Source organism: Misgurnus anguillicaudatus, chromosome 15 (genome assembly GCF_027580225.2).
Source record: "Misgurnus anguillicaudatus chromosome 15, ASM2758022v2, whole genome shotgun sequence".
NCBI lineage: Eukaryota > Metazoa > Chordata > Actinopteri > Cypriniformes > Cobitidae > Misgurnus > Misgurnus anguillicaudatus.
In genome coordinates, this window is record NC_073351.2 from 37,213,467 (window position 1) to 37,226,724 (window position 13,258).

A 13,258-nucleotide genomic window follows, 5' to 3' on the forward strand; every position below is an offset into this window, starting at 1 on the left:
GACGCTATGGGATTGGATTCTCCAATCACGATTCCCCTAAAGCCTTATTACACAATGCCAGTGCAGTTAGAACTCGCGCTGGCCAATGACATTCAAGATGGCATAGGAGGCATGGCCTCTTAAGCCCGGAATACACTGCACGATTTTTGTCCTCTTATAAGATCATTACCTTATCACACTGTGCGACATGTATCGTTTAAACTCGGGTACGAGAGGTGTGTAGACTGTACGATGATTACACGGAAGCTTCGGCGGCTGCGTCACACGTTGCGCAACGTCACCAGCATGCGCTCGTGGTAAACACATACCGGCGCGCAGGTCGTAGCAGCACCCGCACGGGGCGGTTATCATGCCGAATTTCTGACACTGCCAGAAAACTATCGTAGGCTATCTTTGGACGCAAGACCGGGAAAACGGCCATCTTTGAACCTCTCTCACTGTACGACATAGGACCACCGATGGAGAGCCACGATCACAGAAATCGCGACGATAGTTTCACGATGGCAATCTTTCGTCTGGGACGGCCAATTATCGTGCAGTGTATTCCGGGCTTTACTATAATAGAAGCCGTCCTGAGTGAATATCTTCAGTATTTTTTTCATTCACGAGCAAGATTTCCCTACAATGAGACACCTGTTGAGTACGCAGATAAGACGGACGTCCCTCTTAGCGATCCAGATGTTGCGGATATGCTCGCGGTGCAGAGCTCTTTTAATCTTTTATTTTTTTACATTTATTTTTTTAGCTGATGCTTTTATCCAAAGCGACTTACAATTGCTATATATGTCAGTAGTCGTACGCCTCTAGAGCAACTAGTGTTTAAGTGTCTTGCTCAGAGACACAATGGTGTGTCACAGTGGATTCGAACCAGGTCTCTCACACCAAAGGTGTGTGTCTTATCCACTGCGTCATCACTGCCCGATTCGCACAAGCTATGTATAATATGTCTGGGGCTTCTCCACGGAGAGACGGCAGTGATTGGGTCCGAGTGCCCTCATTGTGAGGATCTCCCAATGAAAGTGCTCAGGACTCGGCTCAACATCGCTCGCGGCAGCTCCTCGCTGCAGCCTCCCATTGCTGCCAAAGTGCTGCTGGTGGAGGCTCAGCCACTGACGGGGGCCACGCGTGCGCCTGAGCCAGGAGCTGCTGAGTCTGTCTCCTTTGGGGTTCCTGCAGAGGAGAATGTGATGTCGCTAATGGCGTCTGACAGAGATTTGGACCAGTCTCCGCGTGGTGCGTTGGAAGCGGACACCCAACACCCCTCCTTTCATAAAGAGCTGGTGCGCATTTTTTCTAAGGCTCTGCAGGACTCGCAAAAGCCCCAGAGGAGCAAACTCGATTCATGGTTCTTAGACTTGTGCCACCGCTCTAAGGAAAAGTGCCCCTTTTGTCCCCTACCTGCACGACGAAGTCACCAAAGCATGGGTGACCCTCCAGGGCATCAACACTCACTCCGGCGGGTCAGAGATATTTTCCAAAGTGGACGGGGCGAAAGCCTGTGGATACCTGCACATCCCCCGTAAAGGGCCTGGTCTAAAGGTGCATTTATCCAGGATTTATGCTTGGCTGTTGGTTGGTTGTCTCAGAACACCTTTGCTAGGTTTTACAATCTGTATGTCTCCTCATTGGTTTCCCGAGTGCTCTTGGGGTGCACGCCCTCTACCCCCAGTGTCTGACATACCTGCGGGTTTCTATCAGGTCATGTGTGGGAGTACATATTTTGAGAATACACTAGCGCCGGTCCCTGCTCGCCCACTGAGTCAGTTACCATGTACTGGTATTTCGGATTATTCCCTGCATTTCTGACGCCGGAAGTCATCCCCTTGCTGGATGCTGAGTCATGTGTACTGCACGTGGATTATTTCCTACAAACTTTAACGGCAGACTTTGTTTGCCCGTTGGGCACATCAACATGTGACTGCAAGAGTGCTGTGTTCACTGCTGCTTGCCCAGTGATCTAGACACTTCCACAACAAAACAGAAAGCTATTCCACCGCTTTTACTCTCGTCTCTCACAAACACTATAATGAACAATGACATCAGTGAGAGTTACGGTAAGTTTCTTGCCACTATTTAAAGGTGCTTTGTGTAGATTTAAGTGGCATCTAGTGGTGAGATGGCAAACGCAACCAACGGCTCAATCCACTGCTCACCCTCCCTTTCGAAGCACACAGAGAAGCTACGGTAGCAGCCACAGGACAAACATGTCATCATCTGAGATGACATAGTGATGAAATGCACTCTCTAGAACAGTTTGTCTGTTTAGGGCTACTGTAGAAACATGACAGTGACTTCTAAGTAAGAGGACCTGCCGTGTATATGGAAATAAAAACAGCTCGTTCTAAAAACAGTACAGTTCATTATGTAAGGTCTTTATACATCACTGATAATATAGTTATGTAGATTAGATTGCATTTCTGTCAAGAGGTCCTCCTAAAATGTACATCCTGCACATTTAAGATTAGTTTTAAAGTTTTTAAATTTCACATGCTAACATATGCAAAAGGTACATATCCTAAAGTAAACGATGATGCGAGTTATCGTCTCCAACATAAATCTCTTTCCTTGGACTGTCTGCAGCAAACATACGGATTGTAGTCAACAGTTTACTTAAATTGGTGATGTAGTAAAGTGCTCATAATACATTATCATAATTCCTCCTGCTTTGACTCACAGCCTGTAAGTTAACTCCTGTTAGCAACCGAATTTTTAAAGTATGGTAAGAAACGTCACATTTCCTGCTGACGTTAGAGGTGTTCAGACAACTTTGTAAAAAAAAGTTTGTCCGTTAAGGACTTCTGTAAACATGGCGGCACAAAATGGCGACTTCCATGGAAGGGGACCCTCGGTGTATGTAGATAAAAACGTCTCATTCTAAGGTAATAAAAACATAACGGTGCATTATGAAAGGTCTTTATACACACCTGATCATATAGTTTTGTATAATATTTTGCATTTATATCAAGAGATACTTCTTAAAATTACACACTGCACCTTTAAGGTCCTTCCTTAGATGTCGTGTTATCATTTATCATCACTGACTTCATTTATGAAATACTACAAAGTCTTTTATATACACAACAACAGCTCATATTGGGGTGGAAGGAAATAAAGTGGTGGATAGCGTTAGCCAAACAGGCCATAAAATTTCCAGAAGTTGATATTAAAATTGCATTGAGTTAGAATGAGATAAAAAGTATAATAGCTAAAGAAATAAGGAAGAAATGGCAGAAGGAATGGGACAGTGGAAACAAGGGTCGACATTTATACAACATTCAAAGAACAGTTGGTTTAAAAAGAAGAAGCATTGGAAATAGGAGGAAGGATGTTTTAATTTCAAGAATGCACATTGGCCATTGTTAACTAAATTAAAGTATGGTCAGAGTTGGGAAACACCAGACTGGGTATTGTGAAAAATGTAGTTCGGAAAATATGGAAACAGTTGAACATGGATTACTAAAATGTGAGACTTATGCAAGAGAAAGATTTAAGTTATTCTGTTAGTACAGTCTATCACACAACAGCTGTGTCTCATTTAGACGTGCCACTCAGTGGGCGTAACCGCAGTCCCTATCGCTGACGGTGACGTCATGTGCATACCCTCTATTACCGCTGGGAGCGCGCGGCACTGCTGATCGTAGGCACAAGAAAGAACGCGATCGTGACGTCACTTCCCCAGGAGATTTTCTTAAGCTCTGTGTTAGTGAAGTGATCATCAAGCGAGTGTGCATAAAGATTCTACGGTAGGTAGTGATCATTATCCGATAGTGATTAAAGTTGGCACTGAAATCTGTTTTGAAAAAGGAAAGGGAATTCCTAGATGGAAATTGGAAAATGTAGATTGGGAAGTGTTTAAGGAAATATGTGAAACAAGAATAATGACTCTTCGAGAGGAACAAGGAAAGGATATAGATGTATTCAATAATAAAATAGTTAATGAAATTATTCAGTTGGCTGAGGAAATAATACCTAAAAGTACAGGAGCAAAGGGTTCCAAGAGTGTACCATGGTGGAATGAATATTGTAAAGAAGCTATAAAAGTAAGAAATAAAGCATTTAGGAAACTTAAAAAGTATCATTCTCATGAGGCTTTGATTCAGTATAAAAAGGCTCAAGCAGTAGTAAGGAGAACAATTAAAATACAAAAAAGGCAATTTTGGAGGCAATATTGTAGTAGTATTGGAAGAGAAGTACAATTATCAGATATATGGGGCATGATAAGAAGAATGGGAGGAATTAGAAGAAGTTATGAATTGCCAGTGATGAGTAGTGGAGGTGTGATGGCTGTCAGCAACCAAGATAAGGCTGATCTCTTGGTACAAACATTTCTTAAGGTTCATAGTTCTGATAATCTTTCAGTAGAGGCAAAGAAGAGTAGGAGTAGAACCTTAAGAGAGCATCCAAATATTTTAGAGAAAAATTATGTGTCAGAAAATTCAATAGATTTATCACTTAATATGTTTGAGTTAAAAAGAGCAATAATGAGAGCTCGTCAGACTACTCCAGGGAAAGATGGGGTATGTTATAAGATGTTGGCGCACATGACGGATAGTACGTTGGGAATAATATTAAATCTGTTTAATCTAAGTTGGGAAACAGGAAAACTACCTTCTGTATGGAAACAAGCAATAATAGTCCCCATTCTTAAACCAGGTAAAGATCCATCAGATCCAACTAGCTATAGACCAATTGCATTGACTTCACATTTATGCAAAATCATGGAACGAATGGTCACAGAGAGATTAACATATTTCCTAGAAAGTAAATCTCTTCTGTCTAAATATCAGAGTGGGTTTCGTAAGGGTCGGAATACAATGGATTCTATTGTGTGCCTAGAATCAGACATAAGGAAAGCACAGACCAACAAAGAAGTAGTAGTAGCAGTCTTCTTTGATGTAGAAAAGGCATATGATATGCTTTGGAAGGAAGGATTACTGATTAAATTGAAATCTTTAGGAGTTAATGGTAGAACATATAATTGGATTATGGATTTTTTATATAATAGGAAAATACAAGTGAGGGTAGGTGAAGAATATTCCAAAGTATATACTGCAGAAAATGGTACTCCGCAAGGTAGTGTGTGTAGTCCACTATTATTTAACATAATGATTAATGATATATTTTCTCAGGTTGAACAAAATATAGGGAGATCGATGTATGCAGATGATGGGGCTTTATGGATTAGGGGCCGGAATGTAACATATGTTAATAAGAAAATGCAAGAAGCAATTAATGAAGTTGAAAAGTGGACCAATAATTGGGGCTTTAAGTTATCCGTTGCAAAAACACAAGTTATTTGTTTTACAAGGGGGCGTAAAAGATCACCTCTTTCTTTGAATTTGTATGGGCAGCAATTGGAACAAGTTAAAGTGGTCAAATTTCTTGGGGTATGGTTTGATGACAAATTGACATGGAAAGTTCATTTGAATAAAATTAAGGATAAAGGTAAAAAGGTCATCAACATACTCAGATGTTTATCAGGACAGGAGTGGGGAGCAAGTAGAGCATCTCTGAAAAACATATACTGGGCTCTCATGAGATCAGTTCTAGATTATGGATGTATAGCTTACATGTCTGCAGCAGAATCCAATCTTAAGGAATTAGATGTATTACAAGCCCAGGCCCTGAGAATCTGTAGTGGGGCATTTAAATCTTCCCCGGTATCAGCAATGCAGGTAGAAATGGGAGAAATGCCATTAAGAATCAGGAGAGAGAAATTGATGATGGCATACTGGGTAAATCTCCAAGGACATAATGAAGAGCATCCTGCTAAAAACATATTAAAAGATTGCTGGGAACATAATGAGAAAAATTTTACAAGTTTCGGGTGGATAGGAAATGCAAAAGCAAACAATTTAGGATTACATCAATTACAGTATAGTAGCACAGTTGCAATTTCCCCTATTCCTCCTTGGTTGTTTTCAGTGCCAAATGTTGACTTAAATGTCAAACAGGAATTAAAAGAGAATTCAAATCAACTACCTACATGGTACATAGTACAAAAGTATTTTGAAAGTAATTTCCCTCAGTCTTTAATTTTATTTACAGACGGATCCAAAGATCCTCATACAGGTTTTGCAGGTGCAGCAGTATACCAAAGTATGAATGTTATATTAAGAAAAGAGTAACCAACCATGTGTCAGTATATTCTACAGAACTAGTGGCAATTTTATTGGCTATACAGTGGATAGAAGAGAAAGGTGTAAATGATACTGTCATTGCATCTGATAGTTTTTCAGCACTTGAAAGTATAAGATCATGCAGGTCCTCAATAAGGATGGACATTGTTTACGAAATATTCTGTAAGATATATAACATGAAAGTTAAAGGCATGTCTACGCAATTCGTTTGGGTCCCTGCTCATTCTGGTGTGGAGGGAAATGAGATGGTGGATATTCTGGCTAAACAAACTTTAAGAATAGAACAAATAGACCTTCATATTCCATTGAGTAAAACAGAAGCAAAATTATACATTAGAATGTATACAAAAACAGCTTGGCAGAGATACTGGAACGAACATGATAAAGGAAGACATTTATATAATATACAAGAAACAGTTGATGATGGGAGAGAGGAGAATAGGAAACGAAGGGAGGGGAATATCATTACTCGCCTTAGACTTGGACATTCTGGACTTAATAGTACATTATATAGAATTGGAAAGCACCCAACTGGAGAATGTATACATTGCAATCAGCAAGAGACAGTTGAACATGTTTTGTTTCAATGTGTAAAATATAATGAGGAGAGGAATCGCCTTATTCAATCATTACAGAATGTTAAACACTTTGATTTTACATTATCAGGAATATTAGGGAAAACAGCAAACAATATATACGATTATGTTATTAAGTTTATTAAAGAATGTGAATTAAATAAGAGAATATAGAGGTTTTTTTTTTTTTTCTGTATGTATATCTTGATCCACACTCCAGTCCAGTCGGTGGCGGTAATGCTCCTATAAGTTGGTTGCCAACCGCCAGTTAAACACTAAAGAAGAAGAAGAAGAAGAAGTGATCATCAAGCTTTGAGTTAAAAGTTTCTGTTTTTTATTGTTTTATGTGTTGATGTCGTCCGGAGGATCACAGTGAGTGTTTTATTGTGTTTGTGACAGAAGCGCGTGATACTTTAATAATAAATGCCATTGTGCTGAAACTTTATTTGCTTTATTCATGTTCCGCTCATTGCTCCCTGTCCTGTTTGCAACGTCTACGTCGTCGTAGCTGAAGTTGATATTAATGACGTGCCAATAAACTGCAGGAATCTTTTGACTTCAAACAAAACTCAGGAAGAGGTGTGACACAATGAGATGAGATGCGGTAAGACTTTTTTCATTGATCTGTTGTTTTTAAACACACCTTTACTTGCAGACGTGTATGTTGTGTTTTAGATTCGTCAGTTCAGTGGTGCATTTGTGTGGGTGATGCTGAGAAATGTGGCGCCACAAGCCCGTACGTATCTGTTGAATGCTGTGTGTGTGTATATACAGTGGCAAGAAAAAGGATGTGATCTGATCTTCGTCCAAGTCAAGTGTATTGACGTACTACGGAGCCCTTCTGGTCACCCCCTGGAAAAAAGAAAACAATCCGTGATCACGGTTTTGTAATTCGTCCCCTCAGTTTATAAACCGTACTCACGGATTATTAAACTGTTCCCTCAGTTTTACAAACCGTGCGCTCGGATTAATAAACCGTACGCACGAGTTAACAATCCGTGCTCTTAGATTTGTAAACCGTACCCTCAGTTTTTGCAATCCGTACCCACGAATTTATAAACCGTGCGCACGCTTTTGCAATCTGTTCTCACAGTTTTGCTAACTGGATTTGTAGCCCCTCCCTCATTTTAGAAATCGCTATTCATTCTTATTCATTCTTTCCAAGTTTGCTATTAATGTTTGATATTTTCGGAAATTAATAAAGTTGTGTTAAGCTGTTTTATACGTTCCTAACTGGAAACGTGCTTTAATATTTACGAAATATTTTAATCGGATGCTACAGTAAACAGATATCTTTGTGTAAAATTAACATGTTATTTAGATTTATTCATCAAATAAAATAAGTATTTAACTAACAAATGATTTCTACATATCCTATATATTTTAATCAATATACTTAGGCTTGCTATATATTTTCGTTTTTGATTGCTCATTTCAAGTTCATCTTTTGTGTGTTTGACATCAGCTTGTTGGGTGGGATTGGGGGATTGTTGAGAGCTGCACAATTGTGTACATATGGGTTTTATATACATATGGTTCTTAATTATTGTAAATCAATATTATTATATCTGATTATCAATATATTTGAGAATTTCACACTTAAATATTTACACGTTTTAAAACTTATAATAATAATTGCTCATTTAAAATTAATATTTTATGTTTAACATCAACATAACATCGACAATCAAACATTTTTACATTGTAGCCTATTATTTGAGTAAATATAGGCAAACAAAGTAGAACACGTGTTAATTTAAAAATCAACAAAGCAAACGGGTTTTATTCAGCAGCAGATGAAATTGTGTCTTTTGCAGACAATAAACATCTCCGAATCTCCTCAAAAATCCTGGTAAGTGTGGAGTATGAGTAATTACATTTACAATATAGGTGCAGGATTCTGCTGATCCACCTGTCTGGAATAAAGAAGTGATTCTGCAACCTCTCAGAGTTTATTCAGCTCATTGTATTTGTAACATGTACTGTTTGGCATTTTTGGAGTTTCATGATGACTGTAGAGTTATGTCATGTGTAAATAAATGTTCAATTAAATAATTGTGTACAATTGCTTTGTTCATCGTTCATAAAGGATGGTATGAAATAAATTCACTTTACATTAAGTAAATTCAACTCATTTTTTATTGAAATAAAATTCATAAAAAACAGCTACATCTACTTAACATTTGCAATTACTTATTTTTACTCAATTTTATTTTTAATAGGAAATCAATTTAATTATTGTTAATACCAGATTTAAAGCTTTCAAATTTACTCAGTATTTGTAAGTATAAAATGTTTTACCAAAAATTGAATAAATCATAGTAAATGTTTTACAGAGTGTGGCTCATATACCCGCTCATTGTGCATTAAAAATATGACCAGAAATTGATTCTTTTACACACATTTCAAAGAGCACAGCTATTTTAACACGTTGATGACCTAAATAAATACGTACAATACAAATAGTCACGATTATTCTAGCAGTATTTGCACAGAAAGCTGTTACCCAGTTAATATAACAGTATAACTTCAAGTATTCAGATAAAAAAACTTTACGCAAGGACAAAGACAATATTTAATTAAAAGTACAAATTTTAAGTTTAAATATTAATAAACTCCAAACTTATCTGGATTTTTTAAAGAGTTTCTCTCATGTTTGTCATCCCAGAAGTTTCCTTTGATGATTATTTTCTCATTGATCCTTAAATTAACATGTGATCTACTTAATTTCTAACTACTTTTTTGCTTACATTAGCTCAGATAATAAACATAATGTAAAAATGTTTCACCAAAAAATTAAGTAAATCATAATAAAAGTTTGGCATGAAGTTGATGTTAAATGCAAATAATATTGATTTACAATAATTAAGAATTATAGGTATATAAAACTTATATGTTTATAATTGTGCAGCTCTTAATAATCTTTTAATCTTACCTAATAAGTTGATGTTAAATACATAAAATATGAATTTGAAATGAGCAATTAAAAACGAAAATATATAGCAAGCCTAAGTATATTGATTAAAATATATAGGATATGTAGAAATCATTTGTTAGTTAAATATTTATTTTATTTGATGAATAAATCTAAATAACATATGTTAATTTTACACAAAGATATCTGTTTACTGTAGCATCCGATTAAAATATTTCGTAAATATTAAAGCACGTTTCCAGTTAGGAACGTATAAAACAGCTTAACACGGTTTAAACTTTATTAATTTCCGAAAATATCAAACATTAATAGGAAACTTGGAAAGAATGAATAAGAATGAATAGCGATTTCTAAAATGAGGGAGGGGCTACAAATCCAGTTAGCAAAACTGTGAGAACAGATTGCAAAAGCGTGCGCACGGTTTATAAATTCGTGGGTACGGATTGCAAAAACTGAGGGTACGGTTTACAAATCTAAGAGCACGGATTGTTAACTCGTGCGTACGGTTTATTTATCCGAGCGCACGGTTTGTAAAACTGAGGGAACAGTTTAATAATCCGTGAGTACGGTTTATAAACTGAGGGGACGAATTACAAAACCGTGATCACGGATTGTTTTCTTTTTTCCAGGGGGTGACCAGAAGGGCGCCGTAACAAACAGAATGCATCTAATTAAAATAATAACTAAAAATCTGATCTTTCATGGCTTTATTGAGAACAACCAAAAAACCTCATAGTGCTTGTGGGGAAAAATATGTGAACCCTTAGGGGTGGTTTCCCGGAAAGGGATTATCTTAAACCAGGACTAGGCCTTAGTTTAATTAGGAAAAATAACTAGTTTAAGCACACATGCCTTACTAAAAACATTACTTTTGTGCATTTTGAGGCAAAATAGAGGGCACTGATGTATTTTAAGATATGTTAGTGTAAGATGTTATCAGTTTGGACAGCTCTAACATTTATTTTAGTCTAGGACTAGTCTAATCCCTGTCTGGGAAACCACCCCTTAAGGTTTTAGCACACATGGAGTCTGGTTAAGATAATACGTTTGGAGGTATGGACTACAGCTACTGCACACCTGAAGTTTGCAAAAGAGCACATTGACACTCCACAGCGGTATTGGCAAAATGTTTTGTGGACTGATGAAGATTTATTTACAAAAACTATTTGGAAAAAACACACAGCGCTACATCTGGCGTAGAAAGGGCACGACATATCATCATAAAAACATCATACTAACTGTAAAGTATGGTGGAGGAAACATGATCAGGGAACGACCAGCTTGGAATCACAGAGGGGAAGATATATTCCCAAGTAGGGGTGCATATCAATTAATCGCGATTAATCTATAGCAGAATAAAAGTTTTTGTTTACATCATATATGTGTGTGAACTGTGTATAATAATTATGTATATATAAATATGCACACATGCATGTATAATTTTAAGAAAAAAATATATTTATATATTAAGTATTTATATTTATACATAAATACATAAATATACAAATGTATATACACATGTAAACATTGCTTAAATATATACATGCATGTGTGTGCATTTAACTATACAAAGTTATTATACACAGTACACACACATATATGATGTAAACAAAAACTTTTATTCTGCTATAGATTAATCGCGATTAATTGATATGCATCCTTATTCCCAAGTATATCAGACAATGCTTCAGGATAATGTGAGAATGTCTGTACTGTGTAGAAGGTGGGGGATGCAACAGAACAACGACCCAAAACACAGCAGCAAGACCACAACAGAATGGCTTCAGAAAAACTAAATCTGCCTTTTGGAGTCAGAGCCCAGACCTCAACCCAATAGAGATGCTATAGATTGACTTGAAGAAGGCCCAAACACACGATGACAGAGATAAAGCAGTTCTGCCAGGAAAAATGGGATAAAATTCCTCCTCGATGTGCAGGTCTAATCCACAGCTACTGGAAGTACCTGGTCAAGGTTATTGCTGCCAACCAGTTATTAATTCTAAGGGGTTACTTACTTTGTCCACTGACATTTTGAATGAGTGTGTTCAATAAAGACATGAAAGATCAAAATTGTTTTGTGCCTTACCCTTGACTTAGAGCAGGGGTTCCCAAACTTTATTTCATGCGCACCCCCTTCTATGTCCCAACCGGGCTGGCGCACCCCCAATCCCCACTTAAAAAAAAAACGCTAAAAAGATTTGTTTTTAAAGACTCATGTTGAATCATGCGCAAATAACCAGGGGCCGGTTGCAACAGCTAAGAAGTTGGGTGTTAGTCCTACGTCGAGCTTAGCTACGTCTGACATTGTGAAAAATATTTACGCGTGTTGCACCATCTGAAACTACGACCAGACACAGCTTCGCTCAGCGTAGATTATGCGCGCCCCGTGTATGCGTTTAACCACTGTGATATTTAGATGCCATTCGAGTTTACAATGGTAAAAAACGTACACTTACTGCCGTCAGCTAATCGATGATATATGAGAGTTTCCTCATGTTTACCAGTGCGCTCTCCTAGATGCGTACGTAACGTGCAGACCCATCATTCACAAAAGCCTTTACTGTTCGCGCAAAAGGTGTATAATAGTTTGCAGATTCATTATAACAGCTCAAGTTTAAAACAAAATTAAATGAAAGCTTTTAATAAGTTCTCTACAGTGTCTTTGTAAGTATTTATGTATTTCATTATATAATTCATTGGCGGTCTCTTTACCATACATGAAAACACATTGCTCGCGTATCCTGTGCATTAGACGTGTCCATGTCTCGTCACATTTCATTATTTCTATTTTTGCTATAAAAAGTCTCTCTCTCTTGGTCCCTCTCCTCCTTCGTGACGAACAACTTTATCATAAGACGTCCCACACTTGACAGTTTCCCTGATTTCAGCCAGTTAAGCATATTTATAATATATATGGAATGAATGAAACGAGTTGGCACGCATATAGTGGCTGCAGTGCATAACAGAAGAGCAGTGCGTAGAAAAAGACAGCAGCTGTCTTCTACGTTTCTATCAAAAACTAATTAATTATAGTTTTTTATTTAAAATAAAAGCATTACAAAGGAAATGTTTACTGTTCATTTTTTTATTTATTTATTGTATGGAAAAATCCCACTTAAAGAAACAGACCGCCATTACATTTTTCCTCTCGCGCACCCCCTGTGGGCAGCTCGCGTACCCCTGAGGGTGCGCGCACCACACTTTGGGAATCCCTGACTTAGATGAAGATCAGATCACATTTTATGACAAATGTATTCAGAAAACCTTGAAATTCCAAAAGGTTCACATACTTTTTCTTGCCACTTTATGGGGTGGTTTCCCGGACAGGGATTAGTTTAAACCAGGACTAGACCTTAGTTTAATTAGGAAATATAACTAGTTTTAACAAACATGCCTTACTAAAAACATTACTTGTGTGCATTTTGAGGCAAAACAAAGGGCACTGATGTATTTTTAGATATGTCAGGTCAAGTTGTTTTCAGTTTGGACAGCTCTTACATTTATTTTAGTCTAGGACTAGTCTAATCCCTGTACGGGAAACCGCCCCAAAATGTGTGAGCATTAACTGTCATTCTGTGTTTAGAGCGAGGCGTCTGTATCTCCATATC

At 37.5% G+C, this 13,258-nt stretch overlaps 1 long non-coding RNA gene across 1 annotated transcript; it reads left to right on the forward strand.

Annotated features, from left to right (window-relative positions):
* The first annotated feature begins 2,648 nt into the window (after window positions 1-2,648).
* Window positions 2,649-13,255, forward strand: LOC141349756 (uncharacterized). The gene is made up of 4 exons (XR_012357778.1): window positions 2,649-3,743; window positions 6,936-7,087; window positions 7,224-7,319; window positions 13,234-13,255. It is a non-coding gene; the product is annotated as an uncharacterized lncRNA (long non-coding RNA).
* Window positions 13,256-13,258: the final 3 nt, after the last annotated feature.